Source organism: Scyliorhinus torazame, chromosome 21 (genome assembly GCF_047496885.1).
Source record: "Scyliorhinus torazame isolate Kashiwa2021f chromosome 21, sScyTor2.1, whole genome shotgun sequence".
NCBI lineage: Eukaryota > Metazoa > Chordata > Chondrichthyes > Carcharhiniformes > Scyliorhinidae > Scyliorhinus > Scyliorhinus torazame.
The window spans coordinates 48839671-48858906 of NC_092727.1; the positions used below are offsets into that span (position 1 = coordinate 48839671).

The 19236-nt window shown below is 47.0% G+C and overlaps 1 protein-coding gene across 4 annotated transcripts in view; it reads right to left on the minus strand.

Moving 5' to 3' along the window:
• The window catches only part of cdon (cell adhesion associated, oncogene regulated), a 287217-nt gene that overhangs the window by 216533 nt on the left and 51448 nt on the right, over positions 1–19236 (minus strand). The window lies entirely within an intron of this gene.

The window sequence follows — 19236 nt, forward strand, 5'->3', positions numbered from 1 at the left end:
TACAGAAGGCAAATAAAGTAAGTTGTTCAAAGCACGCTGTTGTATTTCAAAAGGAGCATATACAATTGGAAGATTGCAAATAGATGAGACAAAATAGTGCAAGTTTATTTTTAGGGCGGTACTGTGCAGTGGTTAGCACTGCTGCCTTAAGGCACCGAGCACCAGGGTTTGATCCTGGCCCCGGGTCACTGTCCATGTGGACTTGGCATGTTCTCCGCGTGTCTACGTGGGTCTCACCCCCACAACCCAAAGATGTGCAGGATAGGTGATTGGCCACACTAAATTGCTCCTTAATTGGAAAAAAAATAAAATAATGACGAACACGAAAGGCCCAAAGTTGGAATTGGAGCCTGCGTAGCTTTAAGTGACATGCTGATAAGTGTTTCCACAGACAGAGAGAGCTTTGAGGAGCATCTCAGAGTCAGAGTCAAATGTTATATTACTTGGAGTTGTTGCAGACACAGCACAGCTCGATGCAATAATATCCACCCCCCCACCCCTAATCAAAACAGGTTTCCATTTTCGCTGGCTTAATTTCCGTTTATCTACCAAAGGAATTTATATTCTGGCCCTCTGATGAGGGTCCTTGGGTGGAATGGCACTGGATGGGGAGCTCATCACCTTCCCAATGCTCTCGCCTAATGATTTCAGGGGTAGGGAATGTTGAACTTATCCTTTCAGTCCCTAGGCCAATTGAGGCCCAAATGTGTCCAATTAAGGGCCATGTGAGGTCTTGTCCTGCTGCCACTAGTATTCTATCAGCAGCAGAGGGGCCACTCCACATGACAAGGCTGTCAGGTATACCAGGCCTTCTGGGCCTCAACAAAGGTGGTGACAAGTGCAACTCCCACAGGAAGACCTCCTCCTCATTAACTCCCCCTCATTCCCTCAACAGGGCCTACCTAACTGGTCTGAACTAGGTGTCCACTCACCTGGCTGCCAAGGCCTCCATGGCTGCTCCTCCTCTTGGGGACTGCTGCAATCCTATCAATGGCCATCGCTTATGGTGGCACTGTTGAGTATGAAGAGTCCTCTGATTGGACAGCAGATCTTGGAACAGGGATCCATGTCTGGAAGACCCGGAGAACCCGAACAGTAGGCAATTAAGTGCCTGATTGGGATTCAATTAATTCAGGGCTCTTGGAAAAGGGCCAAAGCGGTGATGCCACCAGCTCTCCAGCCAGTTGCCAGGGCTACCTCCACAACCAATAAATTCAGCCCGTGGTTTGACAATGACCATTCCTCATGTGAGTTTGGACATAATGTCAGGAGGTCCGTCAACTGTGAGAAATATCACAATCCCACCTGACTCTGTTTTTACCCAATACCCTCAAGTAGTCATAGAATCCCTAGAGAGCAGAATGAGGCCATTCAGCCCATCGAGTCTGCACTGATCCATGTCCCACTCTATCCCTGCAACCCCATAACCTAACCTTCACATCCTTAGTCACTAAGGGGCAATTTAGCATGGCCAATCCACCTATCCCGTACATCTTTGGACTGTGGGAGGAAACTGGAGCACCCGGACAATGGGGTGACAAGGGGAGAACGTACAAACTCCGCACAGACAGTGACCCAAGGCCAGAATTGAACTTGGGTCCCTGGCGCGGTGAGGCAGCACTGCTAACCACTGTGCTACCGTGCTAGGTGGTCACTACACAATGATCGAGAACAGGGAATACCATTGATTCTCCAACCAGTCTGAATGCACCAAGACTGCAAACCTGAACTCTGACACAAAGCAAGAACCAAGCAATGACTGAAACTGGCCTCCTGTCTGTGTGACACACCAGGCTAAGCATTCACTCAAAGAACTGTAAGGCAGCTAGCTTCTATGGGAGACAGGTGAAGTTGCAAGATCGCATTTTGAACTATGGTTGTAAAGTTCCCCGAGCTTGCAATGGATGAGAATAATGACAGGGTTTGTTGGTACATTACCAACAGTTTGAATTACAGTTTCTGACCTTGATTTCAACCCGGAGAGATATGAGATTCCATTGCGCTTCATAAAACACAAATCTGTTTCTCATCAGCCACCTCCACGACTACAAGAATGTAACTCAATACTTGCATGATGATCCATTTGAGGAGCTACATGAACATCACCCTGTCTGTTTTCTGCCATCCTTGCAGCAAGGGGCCAGGGAGGTGCAACCTAGGGGTGGCACCTGAAGCCATCAATCATCGACAACATTCGGCTCATCTCTCCTTACAAATAAAATACTTACAGGGTTCAGGCATGTTCTTCATGTTAAAAGTTGCAGAATGTGACTGAAATGATCTCAGGAGGGAGTTCGGATAATTGAATATCCAGAATGGATGGGGTGGGGATGGGTTCATTGTGTTGCACCTACTTCTCATTAACTTTGCCCCTCTCTCAATAGTGCTAGTCGCACATTGGTACATGGTTCTCTGCTCTATCTTCTCAACTGTGGCTCTGTTGGAACATCCCTATCACCAAAGGTTGTGGGTTCAAGTCCCCTGCAGAGACTACCAGAAGAGTGCTACAGAGGTGCCATCTTTCGGGTATGGTATTAAATTAAAGGCTCCGTCTGCAGTCTTCGGTGGATGTAAAAGATCTCGTGGCACTATTTTGAAGAAGAGCAGGGGAGTCTTCCCTCCTGTCCGGACCTGGATTTGACCCTCAGCCAGTATCACTAAAACAAATTTGCATGGTCATTCTCACATTGCTGTTTGTGGGAGTTTGTGAGAATTTTTAAAAATTCGTTCAAGGGATGTGGGCATCGACAGCTAGGCCAACATTTATTGCCCATCTCAAATTGCACTTGAGAAGGTGGGTGAGCTGCCTTCTTGAACCATTGCACTCCATGGGGTGTAGGTGCACCCACAGTGCTGTTATCGAGAGGGTTCCCCACATAAAAGGCAGCACAGTAGCATTGTGGTTAGCACAATTGCTTAACAGCTCCAGGGTCCCACGTTCGATTCCGGCTTGGGACACTGTCTGTGCAGAGTCTGCACGTCCTCCCAGTGTGTGCGTGGGTTTCCTTCGGGTGGTCCGGTTTCCTCCCACAGCCCAAAGATGTGCAGGTTAGGTGGATTGGCCAAGATAAATTGCCCTTAGTGACCAAAAAAGTTAGGAGGGGTTATTGGGTTACGGGGTAGGGTGGAAGTGAGGGCTTAAGTGGGTCGGTGCAGACTCGACAGGCCGAATGGCCTCCTTCTGCTCTGTATGTTCTATGTTCTATGTGCAGGTTAGGTGGATTGGCCACGTTAAATTGCCCCTTAATTTGAAAAAATGAATTGGGTACTCTAAATTTATTTATTTTTTTTAAATGGAGTGTGGGTGGGAAAATCCCCGCGGGTGAGGAAGGCGATGCTTGAAAGGAGCTGCAGCGAGGGGGGACTGGCATTGCCGAATCTGATCAACTACTACTGGGCGGCTAACATAACCATGATAAGGAAGTGGATGGAGGAAAGAAGGAAGATATGAAGTGGGTTAGACACTGGAATTTAATTATGTGACCAGGAACAATGACGACCTCCCCCTAACTACTGGCTTTGATGTTCGAAAGAGTTTGGACTGTCTGAAAGCAGGTCTATGTAGGTAGGACCTGTGCCACTGGCCTCTTCGTAATTTAGGGCAATTTCTTAATTGACAATCCCAGCCAGAGAGGCCCAGGATGGTTGAGGAGTGGGAAAAGACACATTACGCTGGTGGAGTAAGGGATACTTCTTCCGAGCTGAGGCATGTTTCAGGACATTCTTACTAGCAGTGCCACTGCTGCCTCACGGCGCCAAGGACCCAGGTTCGATCCCGGCCCCGGGTCACTCTCCGTGTGGAGTTTGCACATTCTCTGTGTCTGCGTGGGTCTCACCCCACAACCCAAAAAGTTCTGCAAGGTAGGTAGATTGGCCACCTTAAATTGCCCCTTAATTGGAAGAAAAGAATTGGGTCGTCTAAATTAAAAAAAAAAAAACTTACTAGCAGTGGTAGATGTCGCTCGTAGGTTCCTGAAAGTTCTCTTTCTCAGCATCCTACAACTTAATGAATACAAACCTTCACACAAAGTTCTGATAGTTTTCAGCTCTTGGGAAGATTAGAAGATACTGGGATATTTCTTAAACTTAGCATGGAAAAGATTGTGCGCAATTGGGAATCTGTGACTTTGAGAGAAAGAGCTTTGAGAAGTTGGACAAGAAGATGCCTGAAATGGAATGGAACAGCCAATGCAGGACTGGAGCTGGCCGTTACAGGGTTAATGTTTGATGATCTCAGCCCTGAAGCAGAAAGCAGTATTTGCCAGCATGCTGTCGTGCAGGCCCCTGTGAATGCTATTCTGTGATTAATACCTCTCTGGGAGGAGGTGCAGTAATCAGAGGCCAGCACAGCTTGGCTTTCTGCCGTGTCAGTAATTAAAAACTCTTAAAAACATACTGAGGTCTAATCTCTTCACTTTTACCGAGTCCTGCACTCCTGTAACAACCCCACCCATTCTTCCTCCGAATAGTTTAGTAAAATTGAGAAGTTTCAAAGGCAACCGAGTGATCCATATCAGTTTCCTTAGCTTGGATTTGAAGAGAGTGAAAGTCTCATGTGGAAGACATCCACTCTGACAGTGAACATACTCCACTCAGGGCCTGCAGACTCCCACACTTAACAAAAACAATTTTGGGGGCGGCATGGCGGCGCGGTGGTTAGCACTGCTGCCTCACGGCACTGAGGTCCCAGATTCGATCCCGGCCCTGGTTCACGATCTGTGTGAAGTTTGCACATTCTCCCCATGTCTCTCACCCCCACAAACCAAAAGATGTGCAGGGTAGGCGGATTGGACACATTAAATTGCCCCTTAATTGGAAAAAAAGAATTAGGCACTCTAAATTAAAAAATAAAACAAAGTATAAAACACTTTTGGGCAGGATATTCCTGCTTTTCCCACCGGTGGGATCTTCCGGTCCTGCTGAAGTCGGCTCTCCTGCAGATTTCCTGCTGGCAGGATGGACGAGCCACGAAAATTGCCATTAACTTCAGCAAGACTGGATGATCCCGCCAGTGTCCAATGACAAGTCGCCTCCGCCAAGAGAAAATACGCTGCTGTGGGAGGGGGTAGAAAATTCCGGCCTTTCCGTATTCTGCAACGAGTGACTCACCTCCTCAAAACCTGTCCACCATTTACAAGGCACAAATCAGGAGTGTGATGGAATACTCTTCAGTTGCCTGGATGATTGCAGCTCCGACAACACTCAAGAAGCTCAGCACAATCCAGGACATTGCAGCTCAATTGATTGGCACACATTCCACCACATTCATTCTCTCCGATGCTGACACACAGTGGCAGCAGTTTGTCACTCTTTGCACGTACCTGCAACTCTTCCTACTTGCTGAAAATTTGTAACTTCCTGTTATTACCCCGCACTTATTACATCTACACCATATACTGCAGCAATTCACCATGGCTCCAGCAATAGCACCTTCCAAAGCTAGCCCACATCCTCGAAAGAATAGATAAAAATAACACCATTGGCTACAATGAGCTTTCAGGTGGTGCGGCGCCTCCGCGGGAAAACCAAGTGGATTCAGGCCATGAGTTATATCATTGCAAATTCTTTCTCTCAAGTTATTATTCAATGCATTGTCCCACAGGTACATGGATAATTATTTAAGATAGACTGGGCTCAGCTGTGATTCTCTCCACAGCTGAAGAGTCAGTCAATATTTACGCCAACAATGGCAGACAGCCACTTGTGACAGCGTTTACAGGGTTCCTGGTGACTGCTGAACCGCAGCAAGACTTATCACTTTAGAAAGATTGGGTAAGAAGCTGATGGTGGAGAGTGGGGGCAGAGGAAAGCAAATTGCATGGGACAATTGCTCTACTTTCAAAGATGCCCTTCCAGAATTCACTTAAAAAGGAAATATTCGATGGAGGTATTTGCCAATTATTCATGCAGAGTCCAAGGGATAGGCCTGCAAGATCCATCTTGCAAAAGCCCGATCGAGAGGCCCAATTAAGGTTACCAACTGTGATTAAAATTCCTGGAAGTTCATTCACATGACTTGCCCCCACGCTCAAGCCATTCATCAGCCAACATGTCCATCCTGGTTATGGATGGCCTTCCCACACCAATCAGAAAGCAAAAAGATTCATTACCCAATTGAAGGATGCCTGACTGTCAGATAAACAACATTTATTTTTGTCACTTTTGATGTTTTTATATCTGGTAAAGAGAAATGTTCAAAGGAAATGACAAAGAAACCCAATATTTTTGAATGTCTCGATGATTTTTCTCCAGTGCCACACACAGCAGTGATTTGGAGTTTGATCTTCAATTCCTGGAGACTCCAGGCCAATCCTGGAGGGTTTGCAATCCAAGGATCAATGGAGGGCATTAAGTTAAGATCAGCCCCAAATCAAAAAGTGAGTGGAGAGACAATTCTACACGGGATTGTTTGTGCTGAGAGAGACAGGTCTTCCTGCTCCCTGCTCTTGGGTCATCAGTGCAGAGGAGCCTACACCAATTCACCACATTACTCGTAGACAAGACAGGACAATCCTACCTGGGATATCCGTCCCCGAAATTCCTATTCGAAAAATCCTCCCCAGTATATTCTACCCTGAAAATCTTACCTGGAAAAATCTTACCTGGAACAGGATGCCCAGGATGTTCCATGTGGAAAATCCTACCTCAGACTTTCTAACTGGGATACATTACCCAGGATATCCTACCTGGAATATTACACTAGAAACAAGCAGTATCCATTATAGCCTTAAAGCGAGAAATGGAGAAATACTTAAAGAAAAATTTGTAACGGATATGTGTAAAGAGAAGACAATGGGTGTGTTTTATGGCCCCTTCTGCCGATGGGTTCTTCCAGTCCCATTGAAGACAATGGGCTTTAGAATGACCTGCTGCATTTTACAGCCTGTCCCCACTGCGCAGGGGCCTTAGAATTCCATCCAATGGGATTATGTGGAGTGTTCTTTTAGAGACAGCACAAGGGGCAATGGGCTATTTGGTCTCTATTTCTCAGATTCTCCACAGAAACCTTTATCAAAAAGAGTTACAGGATAGGGTTAATGTGATGATTGGGTTCCACCCTTTCCCTCAGAAATGGCTCCACCTTTAACTAAGCACATTCCCAATCTGCACCATCAGCAGCTCCCACCTCTGCCCCTGGTGCAGCAGTGTGGCTGAACGCCCACTGTTCCTCTCGCTCTTGCTGGTACCTGCACCATTTGAGCTCTTGGCTCTACTATTAAGCAGCAATCCAGAAATACTTCACAAAAGAAACCATTGGGATTTGATAAAAGGAACTATGTAATTTTTTATGTTTGTTATTCCACTCAGCTGCCAAAGGCGGGATGAAGAAACAAGCTGCATTTCGTCATCTCTAATGTGAGCCAACGGGCACTAAATAAATACCCTGGTACACATGGGTGATCTGCCCAGATTCCTGACAGTGCTGGCACTGATGAAGGGGACTGAGTTCCAGATGTTTATTAGCGGGTATCGCAACCCCTAATTCTGTGTGCGATTAGTCTGTGATAATCTTTCCATTTATCAGAAAACAATTGTGTTTGGTAAGAAGGGAACAAATCCTGATCCATTGCTGCTTGAAAGATTTACAGAATATCCTGAACTGGAAGATTCCATCAACATTGTTGAGAGCAGACTGTGACTTCCTTGTTGTTAAATTTCGAGTACCCAATTCTTTTTTTCAAATTAAGGGGCAATTTAGCGTGGCCAATCTACCTACCCTGCACATCTTTGGGTTTGTGGATGAGGCCCACGCAGACACAGGGAGAATGTACAAACTCCACACAGATAGTGTTCCGGGGCCGGGATCGAACCCAGGTCCTCAGCGTGGTGATGCAACAGTGCTAACTACTGTGCTACCATGCCGCCCAGACTGTGACTTCCTAATGTGTACTGACAGTTCTAAAATGTATCCATAGAATATCGTTGTATGCCCATTGTGCCTTGTGATAACACCCTGATATAATCCACACCCCTCACTATAACACACTGATATACTCCACACCCCTCTTGGTAACACTGATATACACCACACCCCTCATTGCAATACTTGATAAACGCCACACCTCTCACGGTAACACTCTCTGATATATCCCACGCACATCACTGTAAAACTCTGATATACCCCACACTGTAAAACTCTGATATATCCCAGACCACTCACTGTAACACTCTGATATACTTCACACCCCTCACCATAACATTCTTATATACTCCACACCCCTTACTGTACCATTCTGATATACGCCACACCACTCACAGCGACACTGACATATATATCCCACGTCCCTCACGGTAACGTTCTCTAGTATACATCACATTCCACACTGTCACAGTCTGATATACTCCCTGCCCATCATTGTAACACTGATATATCTCAAACCCCTCACTGTCACACTCTGATACAGTCCATACCCGTCACTGTAACACTCTGATATATCCCATGGCCTCACACTGTAACACTCTCTGCTATACACCCATGCCCTTCACTGTAACAGTCTGATTCATCCCACACCCCTCACTGCAACACCTGATATAGTCCACACCCCTCTGGTAAAGCTTTCTGCTATAATCCACATGCGTCGCTTTAAAACTCGGATATATCCTGGACCCATCACTGTAACACTCTGATATACTCTACACCCCTTACTGGACACTCTGATATATTCCACACCTCTCACTGACACATTCTGATATACTCCACACCCATCACTGCCACACTCTGATACATCCCATGGCCCCTCACTGTAACACTCTGATATACTCCACATACCTCACTGTAACAATCTGATATATCCAATGCCCCTGACTGGAATACTTAGATATACCCCGCACCCCTCACTATAACACTCAGATGTACTCCACACTCCTCACTGCAACACTCCCTGATATATCCCATACCCCTCACTGCAACACTCCCTGATATATCCCATAACCCTCACTGTGACACTCTGATTTATCCATCACCCCTCACTGGAACACTGACATACACCACACCCGTCACTGTACTTTTCTAATATACTTCACACTCGTCACACTAACATTGATATATCCCACACCCCTAACTGTAACACTCTGATATATCCAACACCCCGCACTGTAACACTTTGATATAGCCCCATACCCCTCACTATAACACTTTACACCCCTCACTGTAAACTGATATAATCCTCACTCCTCACAGTAACCCCCCCGTATTCTCCCCATTGTAACAATCTGATGTACTCCACACTCTTCAAATATTTGAACCACAAGTTCACAACTTCCCATATACTTCCAGACAGTCTTGGGAAATTAAGCAATAGAGAGTCTGAATACTGCAATCAGAGTCTTAGATCGAGATGATAGCCTGAATTACCACGCAAAGTTGCTGTACTCCCAGATGACCCGAGAGGCTGCTTTCCTCTTTGAGGAGGAGAACTGACTGGAGGTGATTTAACCTGAGGCGAGGGGAAGATTGAGAAGGCTCATGAATAACCTCAGCCAATACAGGAATTGAACCTGTGCTGTTGGCCTCCCTCTGCATCGTGAACCAGCTGTCAAGCCAACTGAGCTAAACCAGCCCACCTGTACAATTAATATCTCCTTATGGGAAATTAAGCTGTGATCCTGAGCTGCTGGTGTCTTTTGTAATCTTGACGCTCATGCCCATCATTTGATCTGTGCCCCAGTGAATGATTAACTAATTGGATCGAGGCAGAAAGTGGGCTAGAGCTGAGGCCGGTGTTATTTGCTAAGTACCAGGGACTCTATGTCCAACCAAGCATGGGTAGTTAGATAACCTGGAGAATTCCTTAACCAATACATGATTTACCTCAAGTGAAACACCAATGGACTGCAGAGTAAACAGTGGGAGGCGTCACAGAGGCAAGCTTGATTCCATTTTAATCTAGTCCAAGTTATAGCACATGCCCGAGTAACCAATTTGTTAGCACAGCCCAGTAAAAGGGTCCAGATCGTAGAAGGTGCATCAGCCTTGGCTGTACAGATTGTCACTGGCATACTTCAGACATCAGTTTCTGCTGGGTTAGCTGACTTCAGTTGTGTGAGAGGGTCCAACTGATTTCATTGGCCTTGGGTTAAAGAGTGGGGAAATCACACAGGGTTCATGTTCCCAATCACTGTCCTGGAATGTCAGCTGGATGCTGCCGATGGAACTATGCCCCAATAAGAGTCAGCATTCCTGGGACTGTACCCCAACAGGAGTCAGCATTGCTGGGACTGTACCCCAACAGGAGTCAGCATTGCTGGGACTGTACCCCAACAGGAGTCAGCATTCCTGGGACTGTACCCCAACAGGAGTCGGCATTCCTGGGACTGTATCCTAACAGGAGTCAGCATTCCTGGGACTGTACCCCAACAGGAGTCAGCATTCCTGGGACTGTACCCCAACAGGAGTCAGCATTGCTGGGACTGTACCCCAACAGGAGTCAGCATTCCTGGGACTGTACCCCAACAGGAGTCGGCATTCCTGGGACTGTATCCTAACAGGAGTCAGCATTCCTGGGACTGTATCCTAACAGGAGTCAGCATTCCTGGGACTGTACCCCAACAGGAGTCAGCATTCCTGGGACTGTACCCCAACAGGAGTCAGCATTCCTGGGACTGTACCCCAACACAAGTCAGCATTCCTGGGACTGTACCCCAACACAAGTCAGCATTCCTGGGACTGTACCCTAACTGGAATCAGCATTCCTAGGACTGTACTCTAACAGGAATCATGTTCATGGAACTAAAACAGATTTTCTTCACATTATCACTTTGTTGGTCATGGGAACTTGCTGTACAAAATAGGCCTGTATGTTTCCTACATTGCAGCAGTGAATAGACTACAGAAGCACATCATTGATGGCAAAACACTTTGACCTGTTCTGAGATTGTGAAAGGCACTATGTAAATGCAGTCTTTCTTGCACAAAGCTGACTGTATCTCTGAACCTGTTTTCTTTGCAAAGCTGGTCTCTGGTGGGATACATTCTGGATGTTCAATACTTTCTGTTGAGCATGTCAGGGAATGCTAACAGTGTGAAACTTTCCCCGCTGGGGCAGGGATTATTAACTCGGTCAAAAAGGCATGTATGTTTTCTTTGTGAATCTTTTAACTGAGGATCAAACTGCAGAGAGTCAGAATTATGTTCTGGTACAGTAACCGCCTCATTTATTACCGGCCTCTGCCAGATTCACTGCCAATCTCCTCTAGCTGTCTGACCTGAAACCGTCCGTCAATGAGACAAATGAACGCCACCTTGTCAGTTTCTGTCATGGGACAGACTGACCAATTACTGAAGAATGAAACTCACGACTAAGTCAGTTGCCACAATCCTCAAATCCCGTTAGCGAAAAGCTGATTAGCCAAGCGCAGAGGTCAGCTGCACCTCATCCTCTGCACCCTACAGAGAGTCTCTGAATTATACCTTGCTTCTCACAGCTCTTTGAGAGACAGACAATCAGCCTTTCAGTAAATCTCCTAACTTGGTACAGTTAAATCCATCCCGGTGATTACTTTATAAACCAATATTTCTGTTGAGCAATAAAAGAAGCTGAAATCTCAAAGTTGATTTCTGTCTCCAGTTAATCCCTTTCTCCTTATCCGTCTCTCTCTCAATATATATTATATTATAGAGCTTCCCACAGCTGGATCAAGGGGACAGACTGGGATTACTGTACACCAATTTCCCACTCATTCCTGTTCCAGGGGATGGTGTAAGGACACCCTGGAGAGGACATCTGTGCCTCCCATCCAGTGCAGAACCACTCATCACTGTGGCTGAGTTCAGGGTGATTGTGCTTGTGGACTGACCTTGTCCTCCTCTAGCCATGGATCAGTGATAATGTTCGCTTCCAAGTCAGAAGCTGGTGGGTTCAAGTCCGACACAAGGGGCGAAATTCTCCTACCCGCCCGCCACATTTCTGCGCCGACCGGCCGGCGGGAGTCTCCGTAACACCGGCCGGTCAATGGGGTTTCCCATTGTGGGGCAGCCCCACGCCGTTGGGAAACCCCCCGGTGCCGGCAAAACGGAGACTCCCGCCGGCGGAGAATGACGCCCCAGAATAGTGACGTTTAAGGGGCATCTTGACAAATACATGAATAGGATGGGAATAGAGGGATACAGACCCTGGAAGTGTAGAAGATTTTAGGTTAGACGGGCAGCATGGTCAGCGCAGGCCGAAGGGCCTGTTCCTGGGCTGTACTTTTCTTTGTTCTCATCCATGTTGGCACTCCCAGTGCAGTACTGAGGGAGTGCTGCACTGGCAGAAATGTCACCTTTTCAGATAAGATGTTATCTCGAGGCCCGGTCTGCCCACTCAAGGGGATGTAAAAGATCCCATGATAAGATTATGAAGATGAGCGAGGACATTCTTCCCAGCGTCCTGGTCAATATAGATTCCTCGACCAACCCTAAAATAGATGATCCTTTTGCTGTCTGTGGAATCTTGCTGTGTGCAAATTGGTCACCCTGTTTCATGTACTATAACAGCCACTACAAAAGTAATGAGTTGGTTGTAAAGTGCTTTGGGATGTCCTGCGGCATTATAAAGATGGCTTTCTTTATCGCTATATGGTGGGCTGTGGTGCATTTCCAAAGAAATGCTTGACCCTTCCGACTCACATTCAACCCCATGAGCCAAGTAATCCTCAGTGCAAAGTCCTGCCTTGAGGACAATATGCAGTTTCCTGCATAGTTTAGACAGTTGGGGAAATTTAACATCATTACTGTTCCAAGTGTACAGCTGCAAGTGGTAAAATTGCTTCTTTCACCCCAAAAAAGCTGGGTGAAATGAAAATGTCAAAAATCGAGACAGATAATATTTGCTACATAAGGATATTGAGTGACATGGAACCAAGGCAAGGAGATGGAGCTATAGATTAACCATGATAGGACATGTTTGAGGGGCTGAATGGCCTACAGCTGTTCCTACATTCCTTCCAATTTAAATGAGTGATCTAAATTAGCCTTAGTTCAATGCTGTTAGTGCTGACTTTCCAATATTTCGTGGATTGGCTGGCACACAGTTCGGGATTTAAGCATCAAGCATTTTAATTTGAAGAAACAATGTTGTTCCTGTTGGTCTTTAAAAAGTTAAATATTCTCAAGCTTCGAAAACTGAAGCTTGCTTTTTCCTGACTATGCCTTCACTTCACTACAACACTTTCCAATCTAGAGATCTGTGCTGCACTTGGGCACTGGGGTCTTCACCAGGGTGGCAGTCTGCAGCTTCCCTCCTGTCCCACTCTGCCACACCCCCCTAACTCCCACTCCCCTCCACCCACCTTGTACACTTTCTCAGTTCAATCTCTACTGCCTGGTCACAATTGCATTAATGCAGGCTGGTCTGAACAATTCCTGCAGTACTCACGGAGATACTACCTCCTGCTGGGTGCTGGAATGTAGGCTTCACTTTCACCACAGTCGGTCTCTCTCTGTTTCCCTCTCGCTCTGTTTAGCTGTGGGAATTGTTACCCCTTCCCCAGCTTCCAGTTTCCAGGGTGCCCACTCTCGGTTTTGCAGTGCAGGTTTCTCTCGGTGCCTAGTTCTCTTTTGCCTGACATTTGCCCCCTGCCTCTCTCCCCAAGTTTCTATTCCTTTTTTCTTGCTCTCTGCCTCGGTTTGATTCTTTCCTGTCCAACAGATATATTGCTTCTCGCTTGTCTGTCTGGCTCTGGTTTTTCTCACTTGCTCCTTTGCTATCAGTTCTTTCTGTGGAGGTTAAATTCCCTGATTCCGCATCTCAGTGTGAGCTGCACTTGAAGGGAACACAGTTCTGAAATCAGACTACAATGTGAAGTGCTCATTTTTCAGCCCCTGCTGTCCTCTGAAAGTGTCAGATCAATTAACGCTTTACATTTCTTGATTTTTGCCTATGTCTCTTTTTCTCCCTTAGCTTCAGTTATTCTCTCCTGACCAAACTCTCTTTCACTCTTTCTTTCTCCATTCCCTTAACCTTCCTTCCCTTGTTTACCAGTCTCTTTATTTTTTCCTCTCTCCCTTTCCCACTCTCTGTTCCTTTCCCCTTCCCACCATTCCTCTGTGTTTTTCCTCTCCTTTCTTCCCTCTTTGAAATTTCCCATTGTCACAAATCTCCCAGTCAGTAATCAATCACAGTCACTCCCCACTCACCCCTTTTATTTCATGCTGTGCTTTGTCTGTAATCCACCTTTTCAGTCGGAATGCAGTTTACCAATGAAGACCCGCAATTACTGTTCAATACTTTATCTCCTGGATACAGGGCAGACAAACCAGTTACCATAAACATTAATTTAAAGGGATCCGTTCTTGGCTGTCGATGCCTTCCTCATTCAGTTGTTTAAAGAGAATTAAAAAGAGAACCATCGGCTCGGTGCTGGGAAATGGTTAATGGGCCATTTAGAGACAGTGCAATGGGACATATTGGGAACAGTGCAATGGGAGATATGGTGGATGGTGCAATGGGACAGGTGTGACCTGTATAAGATGGACGGGTTGCATCTAAACCGGAGAGGCATAAATATCCTGGCCGCGAGGTTTGCTAGTGTCACACGGGAGGGTTTAAACTAGTATGGCAGGGGGGTGGGCACGGGAGCAATAGGTCAGAAGGTGAGAGCATTGAGGGAGAACTAGGGAATAGGGACAGTGTGGCTCTGAGGCAAAGCAGACGGGGAAAAGTTGCTGAACACAGCGGGTCTGGTGGCCTGAAGTGCATATGTTTTAATGCAAGGAGCATTACGGGTAAGGCAGATGAACTTAGAGCTTGGATTACTACTTGGAACTATGATGTTGTTGCCATTACAGAGACCTGGTTGAGGGAAGGGCAGGATTGGCAGCTAAACCTTCCAGGATTTAGATGTTTCAGGCGGGATAGAGGGGGATGTAAAAGGGGAGGCGGAGTTGCGCTACTTGTTCGGGAGAATATCACAGCTATACTGCGAGAGGACACCTCAGAGGGCAGTGAGGCTATATGGGTAGAGATCAGGAATAAGAAGGGTGCAGTCACAATGTTGGGGGTATACTACAGGCCTCCCAACAGCCAGCGGGAGATAGAGGAGCAGATAGGTAGACAGATTTTGGAAAAGAGTAAAAACAACAGGGTTGTGGTGATGGGAGACTTCAACTTCCCCAATATTGACTGGGACTCATTTAGTGCCAGGGGCTTAGACGGGGCGGAGTTTGTAAGGAGCATCCAGGAGGGCTTCTTAAAACAATATGTAAACAGTCCAACTAGGGAAGGGGCAGTACTGGACCTGGTATTGGGGAATGAGCCCGGCCAGGTGGTAGATGTTTCAGTAGGGGAGCATTTCGGTAACAGTGACCACAATTCAGTAAGTTTTAAAGTACTGGTGGACAAGGATAAGAGTGGTCCGAGGATGAATGTGCTAAATTGGGGGAAGGCTAATTATAACAATATTAGGCGGGAACTGAAGAACATAGATTGGGGGCGGATGTTTGAGGGCAAATCAACATCTGACATGTGGGAGGCTTTCAAGTGTCAGTTGAAAGGAATACAGGACAGGCATGTTCCTGTGAGGAAGAAAGATAAATACGGCAATTTTCGGGAACCTTGGATGACGAGTGATATTGTAGGCCTCGTCAAAAAGAAAAAGGAGGCATTTGTCAGGGCTAAAAGGCTGGGAACAGACGAAGCCTGTGTGGCATATAAGGAAAGTAGGAAGGAACTTAAGCAAGGAGTCAGGAGGGCTAGAAGGGGTCATGAAAAGTCATTGGCAAATAGGGTTAAGGAAAATCCCAAGGCTTTTTACACGTACATAAAAAGCAAGAGGGTAGCCAGGGAAAGGGTTGGCCCACTGAAGGATAGGCAAGGGAATCTATGTGTGGAGCCAGAGGAAATGGGCGAGGTACTAAATGAATACTTTGCATCAGTATTCACCAAAGAGAAGGAATTGGTAGATGTTGAGTCTGGAGAAGGGGGTGTAGATAGCCTGGGTCACATTGTGATCCAAAAAGACGAGGTGTTGGGTGTCTTAAAAAATATTAAGGTAGATAAGTCCCCAGGGCCTGATGGGATCTACCCCAGAATACTGAAGGAGGCTGGAGAGGAAATTGCTGAGGCCTTGACAGAAATCTTTGGATCCTCGCTGTCTTCAGGGGATGTCCCGGAGGACTGGAGAATAGCCAATGTTGTTCCTCTGTTTAAGAAGGGTAGCAAGGATAATCCCGGGAACTACAGGCCGGTGAGCCTTACTTCAGTGGTAGGGAAATTACTGGAGAGAATTCTTTGAGACAGGATCTACTCCCATTTGGAAGCAAATGGACGTATTAGTGAGAGGCAGCACGGTTTTGTGAAGGGGAGGTCGTGTCTCACTAACTTGATAGAGTTTTTCGAGGAGGTCACTAAGATGATTGATGCAGGTAGGGCAGTAGATGTTGTCTATATGGACTTCAGTAAGGCCTTTGACAAGGTCCCTCATGGTAGACTAGTACAAAAGGTGAAGTCACACGGGATCAGGAGTGAACTGGCAAGGTGGATACAGAACTGGCTAGGCCATAGAAGGCAGAGGGTAGCAATGGAGGGATGCTTTTCTAATTGGAGGGCTGTGACCAGTGGTGTTCCACAGGGATCAGTGCTGGGACCTTTGCTCTTTGTAGTATATATAAATGATTTGGAGGAAAATGTAACTGGTCTGATTAGTAAGTTTGCAGACGACACAAAGGTTGGTGGAATTGCGGATAGCGATGAGGACTGTCTGAGGATACAGCAGGATTTAGATTGTCTGGAGACTTGGGCGGAGAGATGGCAGATGGAGTTTAATCCGGACAAATGTGAGGTAATGCATTTTGGAAGGGCTAATGCAGGTAGGGAATATACAGTGAATGGTAGAACCCTCAAGAGTATTGAAAGTCAAAGAGATCTAGGAGTACAGGTCCACAGGTCATTGAAAGGGGCAACACAGGTGGAGAAGGTAGTCAAGAAGGCATATGGCATGCTTGCCTTCATTGGCCGGGGCATTGAGTATAAGAATTGGCAAGTCATGTTGCAGCTGTATAGAACCTTAGTTAGGCCACACTTGGAGTATAGTGTTCAATTCTGGTCGCCACACTACCAGAAGGATGTGGAGGCTTTAGAGAGGGTGCAGAAGAGATTTACCAGAATGTTGCCTGGTATGGAGGGCATAAGCTATGAGGAGCGATTGAATAAACTCGGTTTGTTCTCACTGGAACGAAGGAGGTTGAGGGGCGACCTGATAGAGGTATACAAAATTATGAGGGGCATAGACAGAGTGGATAGTCAGAGGCTTTTCCCCAGGGTAGAGGGGTCAATTACTAGGGGGCATAGGTTTAAGGTGAGAGGGGCAAGGTTTAGAGTAGATGTACGAGGCAAGTTTTTTACGCAGAGGGTAGTGGGTGCCTGGAACTCACTACCGGAGGAGGTAGTGGAAGCAGGGACGATAGGGACATTTAAGGGGCATCTTGACAAATATATGAATAGGATGGGAATAGAAGGATACGGACACAGGAAGTGTAGAAGATTGTAGTTTAGTCGGGCAGTATGGTCGGCACGGGCTTGGAGGGCCGAAGGGCCTGTTCCTGTGCTGTACATTTCTTTGTTCTTTGTTCTTTGGAACATTGGAGTCAGTGCAATGGGGGATATTGGGGACTGTGCAATGGGTATATTAGGTATTGTACAATGGAGGATATTGGGGACTGTGCAATGGGGAATATTGGGGAAAGTACAATTGGAGAGATTGGAGACAATAGGGGACAGTGCAATAGGGGATATTTGTGACAGTGTATCGGGATATTGAGGGACAGTCAATGGGGGATTTTAGGGACAGTGCAAAGGGGAAATTGTGGACAGTGCAATTGTGGATATTGTGGATGATGCAATGTGGGAAATTGGCCACTGTGAAATGGGGGATATTGGGGATAGTGCAATGGGGATGTAGGGGACTGTGCAATGGGGGATGTTGGGGAATGTTCAATGGGAGATATTGTGGAAAGTGCAATGGGAGAGATTGCAGACAATGGGGCGGGGGGGGGGGGGGAAACAGTGCAATGGGGGATATTTGAGGCAATGTATCTGGATATTGGGTCAGTTAAAGGGGATATTGGGGTCAGTGCAATGGGGTATATGGCGGATGGTGCACTGGGGAATATAGTGGATGGTGCAATGGGAGATATTGCAGATAGTGAAATAGGGGATAGTGCAATAGGGGATATTGAGCACTGGACAATGGGGAATATCGGGGATGTGCTATGGTTGATATTGGAGACGGTGCATTTGGAGATATTGGAGACGGCGCAATGCAGGAGATTGGAGACAGTGTTTAGAAATGTTGGGGACAGCCAATGGCGGACATTGGGAGTGGTGCAATGGGAGGATATGGAGGACGGTGCAATGGGAGGATATGGAGGACGGTGCAATGGGAGGATATGGAGGACGGTGCAATGGGAGGATATGGAGGACGGTGCAATGGGAGGATATGGAGGACGGTGCAATGGGAGGATATGGAGGACGGTGCAATGGGAGGATATGGAGGACGGTGCAATGGGAGGATATGGAGGACGGTGCAATGGGAGGATATGGAGGACGGTGCAATGGGAGGATATGGAGGACGGTGCAATGGGAGGATATGGAGGACGGTGCAATGGGAGGATATGGAGGACGGTGCAATGGGAGGATATGGAGGACGGTGCAATGGGAGGATATGGAGGACGGTGCAATGGGAGGATATGGAGGACGGTGCAATGGGAGGATATGGAGGACGGTGCAATGGGAGGATATGGAGGACGGTGCAATGGGAGGATATGGAGGACGGTGCAATGGGAGGATATGGAGGACGGTGCAATGGGAGGATATGGAGGACGGTGCAATGGGAGGATATGGAGGACGGTGCAATGGGAGGATATGGAGGACGGTGCAATGGGAGGATATGGAGGACAGTGCAATGGGAGGATATGGAGGACAGTGCAATGGGAGGATATGGAGGACAGTGCAATGGGAGGATATGGAGGACAGTGCAATGGGAGGATATGGAGGACAGTGCAATGGGAGGATATGGAGGACAGTGCAATGGGAGGATATGGAGGACAGTGCAATGGGAGGATATGGAGGACAGTGCAATGGGAGGATATGGAGGACAGTGCAATGGGAGGATATGGAGGACAGTGCAATGGGGGGATATGGAGGACAGTGCAATGGGGGATGTAGGGGACAGTGCAATGGGGGATGTAGGGAACTGTGCAATGGAGGATGTAGGGGACTGTGCAATGGAGGATATGGAGGACAGTGCAATGGGGGATGT